Raw genomic sequence first — 15,008 nt, 5'->3', positions numbered from 1 at the left:
GAGGTGCTTTGTTGTTCTTCGCCTTTTATTAACAAAAATTAAACACTAATTGCACTATCTTTAAACTTGAATGTGTTCGTAACGTGAGCATTGGTGGTTCAGGGGTAGAATTCTCGCCTGCCACGCGGGAGACCCGGGTTCGATTCCCGGCCAATGCAGTGTTTATGGAAGTATTTCAGAAAGCGTGTATTTAAAAATTAAACTTCCCGACTGTTTCAAGAGCGTACACAGAGAGGAGCGGCTGTTAAATGAGCGGGGGCACAGATATCTTTCGGTATAAAGAGCGGGAGCAGTGAGGATCGCTTGTAACGTGAGGGAGTAAAGGATTTGAGTTATTTTTCAAATAGCACGAGCAGAGGGAAGAGGCAATTTAAAAAGCGAGAACACACAGGAGTGGCTGTTTGCAGCACGGCAGCAGAGATGAGCGGGTGTTGAAAGAGCGGGAGCAAGTCTGGGCGGCAGTTTAATAAGGAGGAGCAGAAAGGAGCGGCGGTACCGTTTCCTCGAGCTGTGGCGATTTTCAATAATTCCATCAATGTAATATCTCCAACTTTGCAAATCACACCAAGCTGGGTTGCAGTGCGAGCTGCTCGGAGGCTGCAGCGGAATTGGACAGATTCGGTGGATGGCAGATGCCATATAATGAAGATAAGTGTGAGTTTATCCACTTTGGTGGCAAAACCTTGAAGGTAGAATGTTATCTGAATGTTGACCGATTTGTAAAAGCGGAGGGGTATTGAGACCTGGTTATTTTGGTACATCAGTCGTTGAAGTCATTCATACATACAGGTACAGCATGCAGTAAAGGAAGCCAAATGTCATGCTGGCCTTCATAGCGAGGAGATTAGGGTATCGGAGCATGGAGACTTGTACAGCACCTTGCTGAGACCAGACCTTGAGTATTGTGTGCAGTTATGATCATCTAATCTGAGGAAGGACATTCTTGCTTTTGAGGGAGTGTAGCGAATATTCACCAGATTGATTCCAGGGATGGCAGGACTGACATGAAGAAAGACTGGATCGACGAGGCTTATACTCGCTGGAATTTAGAAGAATGAGAGGGGAGCTCATAGAAACATTTAAAATTTGGTCGGGAATGGACAGGTTTGATGGCGTAAAAAGGTTCCCGCAGTCCGAATAAAGGAAGCCCAGTACCAGCGGTCACTGTCTAAGGATAAAGTGTAAGCCATTTAGGACCGACACGAGGAGCATCTTCTTCACTCAGATCATTGTGAACCTGTGGAATTCTGTACCACAGAAAGATGTGGAAGCCAGTTGGATAGATATACTCAAAAGACAGTGAGATATGGCCCTTACGGCGAAAGTGATCAAGGGGCATGGAGAGAAATCAGGAAGGGGAAGTGAAGTTGCATGCTCAGCCATGATCATATTGAATGGTGGTGCTGGCTGGAAGGGACGAATGGCCTACTCCTGCACCTACTTTCTAAGTTTCTATGTTTCTATCTTCAGAATATGAGGTGCTTTGTTGTTCTTCGCCTTTTATCAACAAAAATTAAACACTAATTGCACTATCTTTAAACTTGAATGTGTTCGTAACGTGAGCATTGGTGGTTCAGGGGTAGAATTCTCGCCTGCCACGCGGGAGACCCGGGTTCGATTCCCGGCCAATGCAGTGTTTAAGGAAGTATTTCAGAAAGCGTGTATTTAAAAATTGAACTTCCCGACTGTTTCAAGAGCGTACACAGAGAGGAGCGGCTGTTAAATGAGCGGGGGCACAGATATCCTTCGGTATAAAGAGCGGGAGCAGTGAGGATCGCTTGCAACGTGAGGGAGTAAAGGATTTGAGTTATTTTTCAAATAGCACGAGCAGAGGGAAGCGGCAATTTAAAAAGCGAGAACACACAGGAGTGGCTGTTTGCAGCACGGCAGCAGAAATGAGCGGGTGTTGAAAGAGCGGGAGCAAGTCTGGGCGGCAGTTTAATAAGGAGGAGCAGAAAGGAGCGGCGGTACCGTTTCCTCGAGCTGTGGCGATTTTCAATAATTCCATCAATGTAATATCTCCAACTTTGCAAATCACACCAAGCTGGGTTGCAGTGCGAGCTGCTAGGAGGCTGCAGCGGAATTGGACAGATTCGGTGGATGGCAGATGCCATATAATGAAGATAAGTGTGAGTTTATCCACGTTGGTGGCAAAACCTTGAAGGTAGAATGTTATCTGAATGTTGACCGATTTGTAAAAGCGGAGGGGTATTGAGACCTGGGTATTTTGGTACATCAGTCGTTGAAGTCATTCATACATACAGGTACAGCATGCAGTAAAGGAAGCCAAATGTCATGCTGGCCTTCATAGCGAGGAGATTAGGGTATCGGAGCATGGAGACTTGTACAGCACCTTGCTGAGACCAGACCTTGAGTATTGTGTGCAGTTATGATCATCTAATCTGAGGAAGGACATTCTTGCTTTTGAGGGAGTGTAGCGAATATTCACCAGATTGATTCCAGGGATGGCAGGACTGACATGAAGAAAGATTGGATCGACTAGGCTTATACTCGCTGGAATTTAGAAGAATGAGAGGGGAGCTCATAGAAACATTTAAAATTTGGTCGGGAATGGACAGGTTTGATGGCGTAAAAAGGTTCCCGCAGTCCGAATAAAGGAAGCCCAGTACCAGCGGTCACTGTCTAAGGATAACGTGTAAACCATTTAGGACCGACACGAGGAGAATCTTCTTCACTCAGATCATTGTGAACCTGTGGAATTATGTACCACAGAAAGATGTGGAAGCCAGTTGGATAGATATACTCAAAAGACAGTGAGATATGGCCCTTACGGCTAAAGTGATCAAGGGGCATGGAGAGAAATCAGGAAGGGGAAGTGAAGTTGCATGCTCAGCCATGATCATATTGAATGGTGGTGCTGGCTGGAAGGGACGAATGGCCTACTCCTGCACCTACTTTCTAAGTTTCTATGTTTCTATCTTCAGAATATGAGGTGCTTTGTTGTTCTTCGCCTTTTATTAACAAAAATTAAACACTAATTGCACTATCTTTAAACTTGAATGTGTTCGTAACGTGAGCATTGGTGGTTCAGGGGTAGAATTCTCGCCTGCCACGCGGGAGACTCGAGTTCGATTCCCGGCCAATGCAGTGTTTATGAAAGTATTTCAGAAAGCGTGTATTTAAAAATTAAACTTCCCCGACTGTTTCAAGAGCGTACACAGAGAGGAGCGGCTGTTAAATGAGCCGGGGCACAGATATCCTTCGGTATGAAGAGCGGGAGCAGTGAGGATCGCTTGCAACGTGAGGGAGTAAAGGATTTGAGTTATTTTTCAAATAGCACGAGCAGAGGGAAGCAGCAATTTAAAAAGCGAGAACACACAGGAGTGGCTGTTTGCAGCACGGCAGCAGAGATGAGCGGGTGTTGAAAGAGCGGGAGCAAGTCTGGGCGGCAGTTTAATAAGGAGGAGCAGAAAGGAGCGGCGGTACCGTTTCCTCGAGCTGTGGCGATTTTCAATAATTCCATCAATGTAATATCTCCAACTTTGCAAATCACACCAAGCTGGGTTGCAGTGCGAGCTGCTAGGAGGCTGCAGCGGAATTGGACAGATTCGGTGGATGGCAGATGCCATATAATGAAGATAAGTGTGAGTTTATCCACTTTGGTGGCAAAACCTTGAAGGTAGAATGTTATCTGAATGTTGACCGATTTGTAAAAGCGGAGGGGTATTGAGACCTGGGTATTTTGGTACATCAGTCGTTGAAGTCATTCATACATACAGGTACAGCATGCAGTAAAGGAAGCCAAATGTCATGCTGGCCTTCATAGCGAGGAGATTAGGGTATCGGAGCATGGAGACTTGTACAGCACCTTGCTGAGACCAGACCTTGAGTATTGTGTGCAGTTATGATCATCTAATCTGAGGAAGGACATTCTTGCTTTTGAGGGAGTGTAGCGAATATTCACCAGATTGATTCCAGGGATGGCAGGACTGACATGAAGAAAGACTGGATCGACGAGGCTTATACTCGCTGGAATTTAGAAGAATGAGAGGGGAGCTCATAGAAACATTTAAAATTTGGTCGGGAATGGACAGGTTTGATGGCGTAAAAAGGTTCCCGCAGTCCGAATAAAGGAAGCCCAGTACCAGCGGTCACTGTCTAAGGATAAAGTGTAAACCATTTAGGACCGACACGAGGAGCATCTTCTTCACTCAGATCATTGTGAACCTGTGGAATTCTGTACCACAGAAAGATGTGGAAGCCAGTTGGATAGATATACTCAAAAGACAGTGAGATATGGCCCTTACGGCTAAAGTGATCAAGGGGCATGGAGAGAAATCAGGAAGGGGAAGTGAAGTTGCATGCTCAGCCATGATCATATTGAATGGTGGTGCTGGCTGGAAGGGACGAATGGCCTACTCCTGCACCTACTTTCTAAGTTTCTATGTTTCTATCTTCAGAATATGAGGTGCTTTGTTGTTCTTCGCCTTTTATTAACAAAAATTAAACACTAATTGCACTATCTTTAAACTTGAATGTGTTCGTAATGTGAGCATTGGTGGTTCAGGGGTAGAATTCTCGCCTGCCACGCGGGTGACCCGGGTTCGATTCCCGGCCAATGCAGTGTTTATGGAAGTATTTCAGAAAGCGTGTATTTAAAAATTAAACTTCCCCGACTGTTTCAAGAGCGTACACAGAGAGGAGCGGCTGTTAAATGAGCGGGGGCAAAGATATCCTTCGGTATAAAGAGCGGGAGCAGTGAGGATCGCTTGTAACGTGAGGGAGTAAAGGATTTGAGTTATTTTTCAAATAGCACGAGCAGAGGGAAGCGGCAATTTAAAAAGCGAGAACACACAGGAGTGGCTGTTTGCAGCACGGCAGCAGAGATGAGCGGGTGTTGAAAGAGCGGGAGCAAGTCTGGGCGGCAGTTTGATAAGGAGGAGCAGAAAGGAGCGGCGGTACCGTTTCCTCGAGCTGTGGCGATTTTCAATAATTCCATCAATGTAATATCTCCAACTTTGCAAATCACACCAAGCTGGGTTGCAGTGCGAGCTGCTAGGAGGCTGCAGCGGAATTGGACAGATTCGGTGGATGGCAGATGCCATATAATGAAGATAAGTGTGAGTTTATCCACTTTGGTGGCAAAACCTTGAAGGTAGAATGTTATCTGAATGTTGACCGATTTGTAAAAGCGGAGGGGTATTGAGACCTGGGTATTTTGGTACATCAGTCGTTGAAGTCATTCATACATACAGGTACAGCATGCAGTAAAGGAAGCCAAATGTCATGCTGGCCTTCATAGCGAGGAGATTAGGGTATCGGAGCATGGAGACTTGTACAGCACCTTGCTGAGACCAGACCTTGAGTATTGTGTGCAGTTATGATCATCTAATCTGAGGAAGGACATTCTTGCTTTTGAGGGAGTGTAGCGAATATTCACCAGATTGATTCCAGGGATGGCAGGACTGACATGAAGAAAGACTGGATCGACGAGGCTTATACTCGCTGGAATTTAGAAGAATGAGAGGGGAGCTCATAGAAACATTTAAAATTTGGTCGGGAATGGACAGGTTTGATGGCGTAAAAAGGTTCCCGCAGTCCGAATAAAGGAAGCCCAGTACCAGCGGTCACTGTCTAAGGATAAAGTGTAAACCATTTAGGACCGACACGAGGAGCATCTTCTTCACTCAGATCATTGTGAACCTGTGGAATTCTGTACCACAGAAAGATGTGGAAGCCAGTTGGATAGATATACTCAAAAGACAGTGAGATATGGCCCTTACGGCTAAAGTGATCAAGGGGCATGGAGAGAAATCAGGAAGGGGAAGTGAAGTTGCATGCTCAGCCATGATCATATTGAATGGTGGTGCTGGCTGGAAGGGACGAATGGCCTACTCCTGCACCTACTTTCTAAGTTTCTATGTTTCTATCTTCAGAATATGAGGTGCTTTGTTGTTCTTCGCCTTTTATTAACAAAAATTAAACACTAATTGCACTATCTTTAAACTTGAATGTGTTCGTAATGTGAGCATTGGTGGTTCAGGGGTAGAATTCTCGCCTGCCACGCGGGAGACCCGGGTTCGATTCCCGGCCAATGCAGTGTTTATGGAAGTATTTCAGAAAGCGTGTATTTAAAAATTAAACTTCCCCGACTGTTTCAAGAGCGTACACAGAGAGGAGCGGCTGTTAAATGAGCGGGGGCAAAGATATCCTTCGGTATAAAGAGCGGGAGCAGTGAGGATCGCTTGTAACGTGAGGGAGTAAAGGATTTGAGTTATTTTTCAAATAGCACGAGCAGAGGGAAGCGGCAATTTAAAAAGCGAGAACACACAGGATTGGCTGTTTGCAGCACGGCAGCAGAGATGAGCGGGTGTTGAAAGAGCGGGAGCAAGTCTGGGCGGCAGTTTAATAAGGAGGAGCAGAAAGGAGCGGCGGTACCGTTTCCTCGAGCTGTGGCGATTTTCAATAATTCCATCAATGTAATATCTCCAACTTTGCAAATCACACCAAGCTGGGTTGCAGTGCGAGCTGCTAGGAGGCTGCAGCGGAATTGGACAGATTAGGTGGATGGCAGATGCCATATAATGAAGATAAGTGTGAGTTTATCCACTTTGGTGGCAAAACCTTGAAGGTAGAATGTTATCTGAATGTTGACCGATTTGTAAAAGCGGAGGGGTATTGAGACCTGAGTATTTTGGTACATCAGTCGTTGAAGTCATTCATACATACAGGTACAGCATGCAGTAAAGGAAGCCAAATGTCATGCTGGCCTTCATAGCGAGGAGATTAGGGTATCGGAGCATGGAGACTTGTACAGCACCTTGCTGAGACCAGACCTTGAGTATTGTGTGCAGTTATGATCATCTAATCTGAGGAAGGACATTCTTGCTTTTGAGGGAGTGTAGCGAATATTCACCAGATTGATTCCAGGGATGGCAGGACTGACATGAAGAAAGACTGGATCGACGAGGCTTATACTCGCTGGAATTTAGAAGAATGAGAGGGGAGCTCATAGAAACATTTAAAATTTGGTCGGGAATGGACAGGTTTGATGGCGTAAAAAGGTTCCCGCAGTCCGAATTAAGGAAGCCCAGTACCAGCGGTCACTGTCTAAGGATAAAGTGTAAACCATTTAGGACCGACACGAGGAGCATCTTCTTCACTCAGATCATTGTGAACCTGTGGAATTCTGTACCACAGAAAGATGTGAAAGCCAGTTGGATAGATATACTCAAAAGACAGTGAGATATGGCCCTTACGGCTAAAGTGATCAAGGGGCATGGAGAGAAATCAGGAAGGGGAAGTGAAGTTGCATGCTCAGCCATGATCATATTGAATGGTGGTGCTGGCTGGAAGGGACGAATGGCCTACTCCTGCACCTACTTTCTAAGTTTCTATGTTTCTATCTTCAGAATATGAGGTGCTTTGTTGTTCTTCGCCTTTTATTAACAAACATTAAACACTAATTGCACTATATTTAAACTTGAATGTGTCCGTAATGTGAGCATTGGTGGTTCAGGGGTAGAATTCTCGCCTGCCACGCGGGAGACCCGGGTTCGATTCCCGGCCAATGCAGTGTTTATGGAAGTATTTCAGAAAGCGTGTATTTAAAAATTAAACTTCCCCGACTGTTTCAAGAGCGTACACAGAGAGGAGCGGCTGTTAAATGAGCGGGGGCACAGATATCCTTCGGTATAAAGAGCGGGAGCAGTGAGGATCGCTTGTAACGTGAGGGAGTAAAGGATTTGAGTTATTTTTCAAATAGCACGAGCAGAGGGAAGCGGCAATTTAAAAAGCGAGACACACAGGAGTGGCTGTTTGCAGCACGGCAGCAGAGATGAGCGGGTGTTGAAAGAGCGGGAGCAAGTCTGGGCGGCAGTTTAATAAGGAGGAGCAGAAAGGAGCGGCGGTACCGTTTCCTCGAGCTGTGGCGATTTTCAATAATTCCATCAATGTCACATCTCCAACTTTGCAAATCACACCAAGCTGGGTTGCAGTGCGAGCTGCTAGGAGGCTGCAGCGGAATTGGACAGATTCGGTGGATGGCAGATGCCATATAATGAAGATAAGTGTGAGTTTATCCACGTTGGTGGCAAAACCTTGAAGATAGAATGTTATCTGAATGTTGACCGATTTGTAAAAGCGGAGGGGTATTGAGACCTGGGTATTTTGGTACATCAGTCGTTGAAGTCATTCATACATACAGGTACAGCATGCAGTAAAGGAAGCCAAATGTCATGCTGGCCTCCATAGCGAGGAGATTAGGGTATCGGAGCATGGAGACTTGTACAGCACCTTGCTGAGACCAGACCTTGAGTATTGTGTGCAGTTATGATCATCTAATCTGAGGAAGGACATTCTTGCTTTTGAGGGAGTGTAGCGAATATTCACCAGATTGATTCCAGGGATGGCAGGACTGACATGAAGAAAGACTGGATCGACGAGGCTTATACTCGCTGGAATTTAGAAGAATGAGAGGGGAGCTCATAGAAACATTTAAAATTTGGTCGGGAATGGACAGGTTTGATGGCGTAAAAAGGTTCCCGCAGTCCGAATAAAGGAAGCCCAGTACCAGCGGTCACTGTCTAAGGATAAAGTGTAAACCATTTAGGACCGACACGAGGAGCATCTTCTTCACTCAGATCATTGTGAACCTGTGGAATTCTGTACCACAGAAAGATGTGGAAGCCAGTTGGATAGATATACTCAAAAGACAGTGAGATATGGCCCTTACGGCTAAAGTGAACAAGGGGCATGGAGAGAAATCAGGAAGGGGAAGTGAAGTTGCATGCTCAGCCATGATCATATTGAATGGTGGTGCTGGCTGGAAGGGACGAATGGCCTACTCCTGCACCTACTTTCTAAGTTTCTATGTTTCTATCTTCAGAATATGAGGTGCTTTGTTGTTCTTCGCCTTTTATTAACAAAAATTAAACACTAATTGCACTATCTTTAAACTTGAATGTGTTCGTAACGTGAGCATTGGTGGTTCAGGGGTAGAATTCTCGCCTGCCACGCGGGAGACCCGGGTTCGATTCCCGGCCAATGCAGTGTTTATGGAAGTATTTCAGAAAGCGTGTATTTAAAAATTAAACTTCCCGACTGTTTCAAGAGCGTACACAGAGAGGAGCGGCTGTTAAATGAGCGGGGGCACAGATATCTTTCGGTATAAAGAGCGGGAGCAGTGAGGATCGCTTGTAACGTGAGGGAGTAAAGGATTTGAGTTATTTTTCAAATAGCACGAGCAGAGGGAAGAGGCAATTTAAAAAGCGAGAACACACAGGAGTGGCTGTTTGCAGCACGGCAGCAGAGATGAGCGGGTGTTGAAAGAGCGGGAGCAAGTCTGGGCGGCAGTTTAATAAGGAGGAGCAGAAAGGAGCGGCGGTACCGTTTCCTCGAGCTGTGGCGATTTTCAATAATTCCATCAATGTAATATCTCCAACTTTGCAAATCACACCAAGCTGGGTTGCAGTGCGAGCTGCTCGGAGGCTGTAGCGGAATTGGACAGATTCGGTGGATGGCAGATGCCATATAATGAAGATAAGTGTGAGTTTATCCACTTTGGTGGCAAAACCTTGAAGGTAGAATGTTATCTGAATGTTGACCGATTTGTAAAAGCGGAGGGGTATTGAGACCTGGTTATTTTGGTACATCAGTCGTTGAAGTCATTCATACATACAGGTACAGCATGCAGTAAAGGAAGCCAAATGTCATGCTGGCCTTCATAGCGAGGAGATTAGGGTATCGGAGCATGGAGACTTGTACAGCACCTTGCTGAGACCAGACCTTGAGTATTGTGTGCAGTTATGATCATCTAATCTGAGGAAGGACATTCTTGCTTTTGAGGGAGTGTAGCGAATATTCACCAGATTGATTCCAGGGATGGCAGGACTGACATGAAGAAAGACTGGATCGACGAGGCTTATACTCGCTGGAATTTAGAAGAATGAGAGGGGAGCTCATAGAAACATTTAAAATTTGGTCGGGAATGGACAGGTTTGATGGCGTAAAAAGGTTCCCGCAGTCCGAATAAAGGAAGCCCAGTACCAGCGGTCACTGTCTAAGGATAAAGTGTAAGCCATTTAGGACCGACACGAGGAGCATCTTCTTCACTCAGATCATTGTGAACCTGTGGAATTCTGTACCACAGAAAGATGTGGAAGCCAGTTGGATAGATATACTCAAAAGACAGTGAGATATGGCCCTTACGGCGAAAGTGATCAAGGGGCATGGAGAGAAATCAGGAAGGGGAAGTGAAGTTGCATGCTCAGCCATGATCATATTGAATGGTGGTGCTGGCTGGAAGGGACGAATGGCCTACTCCTGCACCTACTTTCTAAGTTTCTATGTTTCTATCTTCAGAATATGAGGTGCTTTGTTGTTCTTCGCCTTTTATCAACAAAAATTAAACACTAATTGCACTATCTTTAAACTTGAATGTGTTCGTAACGTGAGCATTGGTGGTTCAGGGGTAGAATTCTCGCCTGCCACGCGGGAGACCCGGGTTCGATTCCCGGCCAATGCAGTGTTTAAGGAAGTATTTCAGAAAGCGTGTATTTAAAAATTGAACTTCCCGACTGTTTCAAGAGCGTACACAGAGAGGAGCGGCTGTTAAATGAGCGGGGGCACAGATATCCTTCGGTATAAAGAGCGGGAGCAGTGAGGATCGCTTGCAACGTGAGGGAGTAAAGGATTTGAGTTATTTTTCAAATAGCACGAGCAGAGGGAAGCGGCAATTTAAAAAGCGAGAACACACAGGAGTGGCTGTTTGCAGCACGGCAGCAGAAATGAGCGGGTGTTGAAAGAGCGGGAGCAAGTCTGGGCGGCAGTTTAATAAGGAGGAGCAGAAAGGAGCGGCGGTACCGTTTCCTCGAGCTGTGGCGATTTTCAATAATTCCATCAATGTAATATCTCCAACTTTGCAAATCACACCAAGCTGGGTTGCAGTGCGAGCTGCTAGGAGGCTGCAGCGGAATTGGACAGATTCGGTGGATGGCAGATGCCATATAATGAAGATAAGTGTGAGTTTATCCACGTTGGTGGCAAAACCTTGAAGGTAGAATGTTATCTGAATGTTGACCGATTTGTAAAAGCGGAGGGGTATTGAGACCTGGGTATTTTGGTACATCAGTCGTTGAAGTCATTCATACATACAGGTACAGCATGCAGTAAAGGAAGCCAAATGTCATGCTGGCCTTCATAGCGAGGAGATTAGGGTATCGGAGCATGGAGACTTGTACAGCACCTTGCTGAGACCAGACCTTGAGTATTGTGTGCAGTTATGATCATCTAATCTGAGGAAGGACATTCTTGCTTTTGAGGGAGTGTAGCGAATATTCACCAGATTGATTCCAGGGATGGCAGGACTGACATGAAGAAAGATTGGATCGACTAGGCTTATACTCGCTGGAATTTAGAAGAATGAGAGGGGAGCTCATAGAAACATTTAAAATTTGGTCGGGAATGGACAGGTTTGATGGCGTAAAAAGGTTCCCGCAGTCCGAATAAAGGAAGCCCAGTACCAGCGGTCACTGTCTAAGGATAACGTGTAAACCATTTAGGACCGACACGAGGAGAATCTTCTTCACTCAGATCATTGTGAACCTGTGGAATTATGTACCACAGAAAGATGTGGAAGCCAGTTGGATAGATATACTCAAAAGACAGTGAGATATGGCCCTTACGGCTAAAGTGATCAAGGGGCATGGAGAGAAATCAGGAAGGGGAAGTGAAGTTGCATGCTCAGCCATGATCATATTGAATGGTGGTGCTGGCTGGAAGGGACGAATGGCCTACTCCTGCACCTACTTTCTAAGTTTCTATGTTTCTATCTTCAGAATATGAGGTGCTTTGTTGTTCTTCGCCTTTTATTAACAAAAATTAAACACTAATTGCACTATCTTTAAACTTGAATGTGTTCGTAACGTGAGCATTGGTGGTTCAGGGGTAGAATTCTCGCCTGCCACGCGGGAGACTCGAGTTCGATTCCCGGCCAATGCAGTGTTTATGAAAGTATTTCAGAAAGCGTGTATTTAAAAATTAAACTTCCCCGACTGTTTCAAGAGCGTACACAGAGAGGAGCGGCTGTTAAATGAGCGGGGGCACAGATATCCTTCGGTATGAAGAGCGGGAGCAGTGAGGATCGCTTGCAACGTGAGGGAGTAAAGGATTTGAGTTATTTTTCAAATAGCACGAGCAGAGGGAAGCAGCAATTTAAAAAGCGAGAACACACAGGAGTGGCTGTTTGCAGCACGGCAGCAGAGATGAGCGGGTGTTGAAAGAGCGGGAGCAAGTCTGGGCGGCAGTTTAATAAGGAGGAGCAGAAAGGAGCGGCGGTACCGTTTCCTCGAGCTGTGGCGATTTTCAATAATTCCATCAATGTAATATCTCCAACTTTGCAAATCACACCAAGCTGGGTTGCAGTGCGAGCTGCTAGGAGGCTGCAGCGGAATTGGACAGATTCGGTGGATGGCAGATGCCATATAATGAAGATAAGTGTGAGTTTATCCACTTTGGTGGCAAAACCTTGAAGGTAGAATGTTATCTGAATGTTGACCGATTTGTAAAAGCGGAGGGGTATTGAGACCTGGGTATTTTGGTACATCAGTCGTTGAAGTCATTCATACATACAGGTACAGCATGCAGTAAAGGAAGCCAAATGTCATGCTGGCCTTCATAGCGAGGAGATTAGGGTATCGGAGCATGGAGACTTGTACAGCACCTTGCTGAGACCAGACCTTGAGTATTGTGTGCAGTTATGATCATCTAATCTGAGGAAGGACATTCTTGCTTTTGAGGGAGTGTAGCGAATATTCACCAGATTGATTCCAGGGATGGCAGGACTGACATGAAGAAAGACTGGATCGACGAGGCTTATACTCGCTGGAATTTAGAAGAATGAGAGGGGAGCTCATAGAAACATTTAAAATTTGGTCGGGAATGGACAGGTTTGATGGCGTAAAAAGTTTCCCGCAGTCCGAATAAAGGAAGCCCAGTACCAGCGGTCACTGTCTAAGGATAAAGTGTAAACCATTTAGGACCGACACGAGGAGCAACTTCTTCACTCAGTTCATTGTGAACCTGTGGAATTCTGTACCACAGAAAGATGTGGAAGCCAGTTGGATAGATATACTCAAAAGAGAGTGAGGTATGGCCCTTACGGCTAAAGTGATCAAGGGGCATGGAGAGAAATCAGGAAGGGGAAGTGAAGTTGCATGCTCAGCCATGATCATATTGAATGGTGGTGCTGGCTGGAAGGGACGAATGGCCTACTCCTGCACCTACTTTCTAAGTTTCTATGTTTCTATCTTCAGAATATGAGGTGCTTTGTTGTTCTTCGCCTTTTATTAACAAAAATTAAACACTAATTGCACTATCTTTAAACTTGAATGTGTTCGTAACGTGAGCATTGGTGGTTCAGGGGTAGAATTCTCGCCTGCCACGCGGGAGACCCGGGTTCGATTCCCGGCCAATGCAGTGTTTATTTAAGGAAGTATTTCAGAAAGCGTGTATTTAAAAATTGAACTTCCCGACTGTTTCAAGAGCGTACACAGAGAGGAGCGGCTGTTAAATGAGCGGGGGCACAGATATCCTTCGGTATAAAGAGCGGGAGCAGTGAGGATCGCTTGCAACGTGAGGGAGTAAAGGATTTGAGTTATTTTTCAAATAGCACGAGCAGAGGGAAGCGGCAATTTAAAAAGCGAGAACACACAGGAGTGGCTGTTTGCAGCACGGCAGCAGAAATGAGCGGGTGTTGAAAGAGCGGGAGCAAGTCTGGGCGGCAGTTTAATAAGGAGGAGCAGAAAGGAGCGGCGGTACCGTTTCCTCGAGCTGTGGCGATTTTCAATAATTCCATCAATGTAATATCTCCAACTTTGCAAATCACACCAAGCTGGGTTGCAGTGCGAGCTGCTAGGAGGCTGCAGCGGAATTGGACAGATTCGGTGGATGGCAGATGCCATATAATGAAGATAAGTGTGAGTTTATCCACGTTGGTGCTAAAACCTTGAAGGTAGAATGTTATCTGAATGTTGACCGATTTGTAAAAGCGGAGGGGTATTGAGACCTGGGTATTTTGGTACATCAGTCGTTGAAGTCATTCATAGGTACAGCATGCAGTAAAGGAAGCCAAATGTCATGCTGGCCTTCATAGCGAGGAGATTAGGGTATCGGAGCATGGAGACTTGTACAGCACCTTGCTGAGACCAGACCTTGAGTATTGTGTGCAGTTATGATCATCTAATCTGAGGAAGGACATTCTTGCTTTTGAGGGAGTGTAGCGAATATTCACCAGATTGATTCCAGGGATGGCAGGACTGACATGAAGAAAGATTGGATCGACTAGGCTTATACTCGCTGGAATTTAGAAGAATGAGAGGGGAGCTCATAGAAACATTTAAAATTTGGTCGGGAATGGACAGGTTTGATGGCGTAAAAAGGTTCCCGCAGTCCGAATAAAGGAAGCCCAGTACCAGCGGTCACTGTCTAAGGATAACGTGTAAACCATTTAGGACCGACACGAGGAGAATCTTCTTCACTCAGATCATTGTGAACCTGTGGAATTATGTACCACAGAAAGATGTGGAAGCCAGTTGGATAGATATACTCAAAAGACAGTGAGATATGGCCCTTACGGCTAAAGTGATCAAGGGGCATGGAGAGAAATCAGGAAGGGGAAGTGAAGTTGCATGCTCAGCCATGATCATATTGAATGGTGGTGCTGGCTGGAAGGGACGAATGGCCTACTCCTGCACCTACTTTCTAAGTTTCTATGTTTCTATCTTCAGAATATGAGGTGCTTTGTTGTTCTTCGCCTTTTATTAACAAAAATTAAACACTAATTGCACTATCTTTAAACTTGAATGTGTTCGTAACGTGAGCATTGGTGGTTCAGGGGTAGAATTCTCGCCTGCCACGCGGGAGACTCGAGTTCGATTCCCGGCCAATGCAGTGTTTATGAAAGTATTTCAGAAAGCGTGTATTTAAAAATTAAACTTCCCCGACTGTTTCAAGAGCGTACACAGAGAGGAGCGGCTGTTAAATGAGCG

General features: G+C 45.6%; 11 non-coding genes across 11 annotated transcripts; all 11 read left to right on the top strand.

Moving 5' to 3' along the window:
- Positions 1-87: 87 nt before the first annotated feature.
- trnag-gcc (transfer RNA glycine (anticodon GCC)) lies at positions 88-158 on the top strand. Its single transcript has one exon. It is a non-coding gene; the product is annotated as a tRNA-Gly (tRNA).
- A 1,404-nt stretch (positions 159-1,562) lies between these two features.
- trnag-gcc (transfer RNA glycine (anticodon GCC)) lies at positions 1,563-1,633 on the top strand. The gene has a single exon. It is a non-coding gene; the product is annotated as a tRNA-Gly (tRNA).
- Positions 1,634-3,037: 1,404 nt separating this feature from the next.
- Positions 3,038-3,108, top strand: trnag-gcc (transfer RNA glycine (anticodon GCC)). The gene has a single exon. It is a non-coding gene; the product is annotated as a tRNA-Gly (tRNA).
- Positions 3,109-4,513: 1,405 nt separating this feature from the next.
- trnag-gcc (transfer RNA glycine (anticodon GCC)) lies at positions 4,514-4,584 on the top strand. Its single transcript has one exon. It is a non-coding gene; the product is annotated as a tRNA-Gly (tRNA).
- A 1,405-nt stretch (positions 4,585-5,989) lies between these two features.
- On the top strand, positions 5,990-6,060 carry trnag-gcc (transfer RNA glycine (anticodon GCC)). The gene has a single exon. It is a non-coding gene; the product is annotated as a tRNA-Gly (tRNA).
- A 1,405-nt stretch (positions 6,061-7,465) lies between these two features.
- trnag-gcc (transfer RNA glycine (anticodon GCC)) lies at positions 7,466-7,536 on the top strand. The gene has a single exon. It is a non-coding gene; the product is annotated as a tRNA-Gly (tRNA).
- A 1,404-nt stretch (positions 7,537-8,940) lies between these two features.
- trnag-gcc (transfer RNA glycine (anticodon GCC)) lies at positions 8,941-9,011 on the top strand. The gene has a single exon. It is a non-coding gene; the product is annotated as a tRNA-Gly (tRNA).
- Positions 9,012-10,415: 1,404 nt separating this feature from the next.
- trnag-gcc (transfer RNA glycine (anticodon GCC)) lies at positions 10,416-10,486 on the top strand. The gene has a single exon. It is a non-coding gene; the product is annotated as a tRNA-Gly (tRNA).
- Positions 10,487-11,890: 1,404 nt separating this feature from the next.
- trnag-gcc (transfer RNA glycine (anticodon GCC)) lies at positions 11,891-11,961 on the top strand. Its single transcript has one exon. It is a non-coding gene; the product is annotated as a tRNA-Gly (tRNA).
- Positions 11,962-13,366: 1,405 nt separating this feature from the next.
- trnag-gcc (transfer RNA glycine (anticodon GCC)) lies at positions 13,367-13,437 on the top strand. The gene has a single exon. It is a non-coding gene; the product is annotated as a tRNA-Gly (tRNA).
- A 1,402-nt stretch (positions 13,438-14,839) lies between these two features.
- On the top strand, positions 14,840-14,910 carry trnag-gcc (transfer RNA glycine (anticodon GCC)). The gene has a single exon. It is a non-coding gene; the product is annotated as a tRNA-Gly (tRNA).
- Positions 14,911-15,008: the final 98 nt, after the last annotated feature.

This window comes from Pristiophorus japonicus, unplaced genomic scaffold (assembly GCF_044704955.1).
Source record: "Pristiophorus japonicus isolate sPriJap1 unplaced genomic scaffold, sPriJap1.hap1 HAP1_SCAFFOLD_270, whole genome shotgun sequence".
Lineage (NCBI taxonomy): Eukaryota > Metazoa > Chordata > Chondrichthyes > Pristiophoridae > Pristiophorus > Pristiophorus japonicus.
This window is presented reverse-complemented; position numbering and strand designations above follow the sequence as displayed.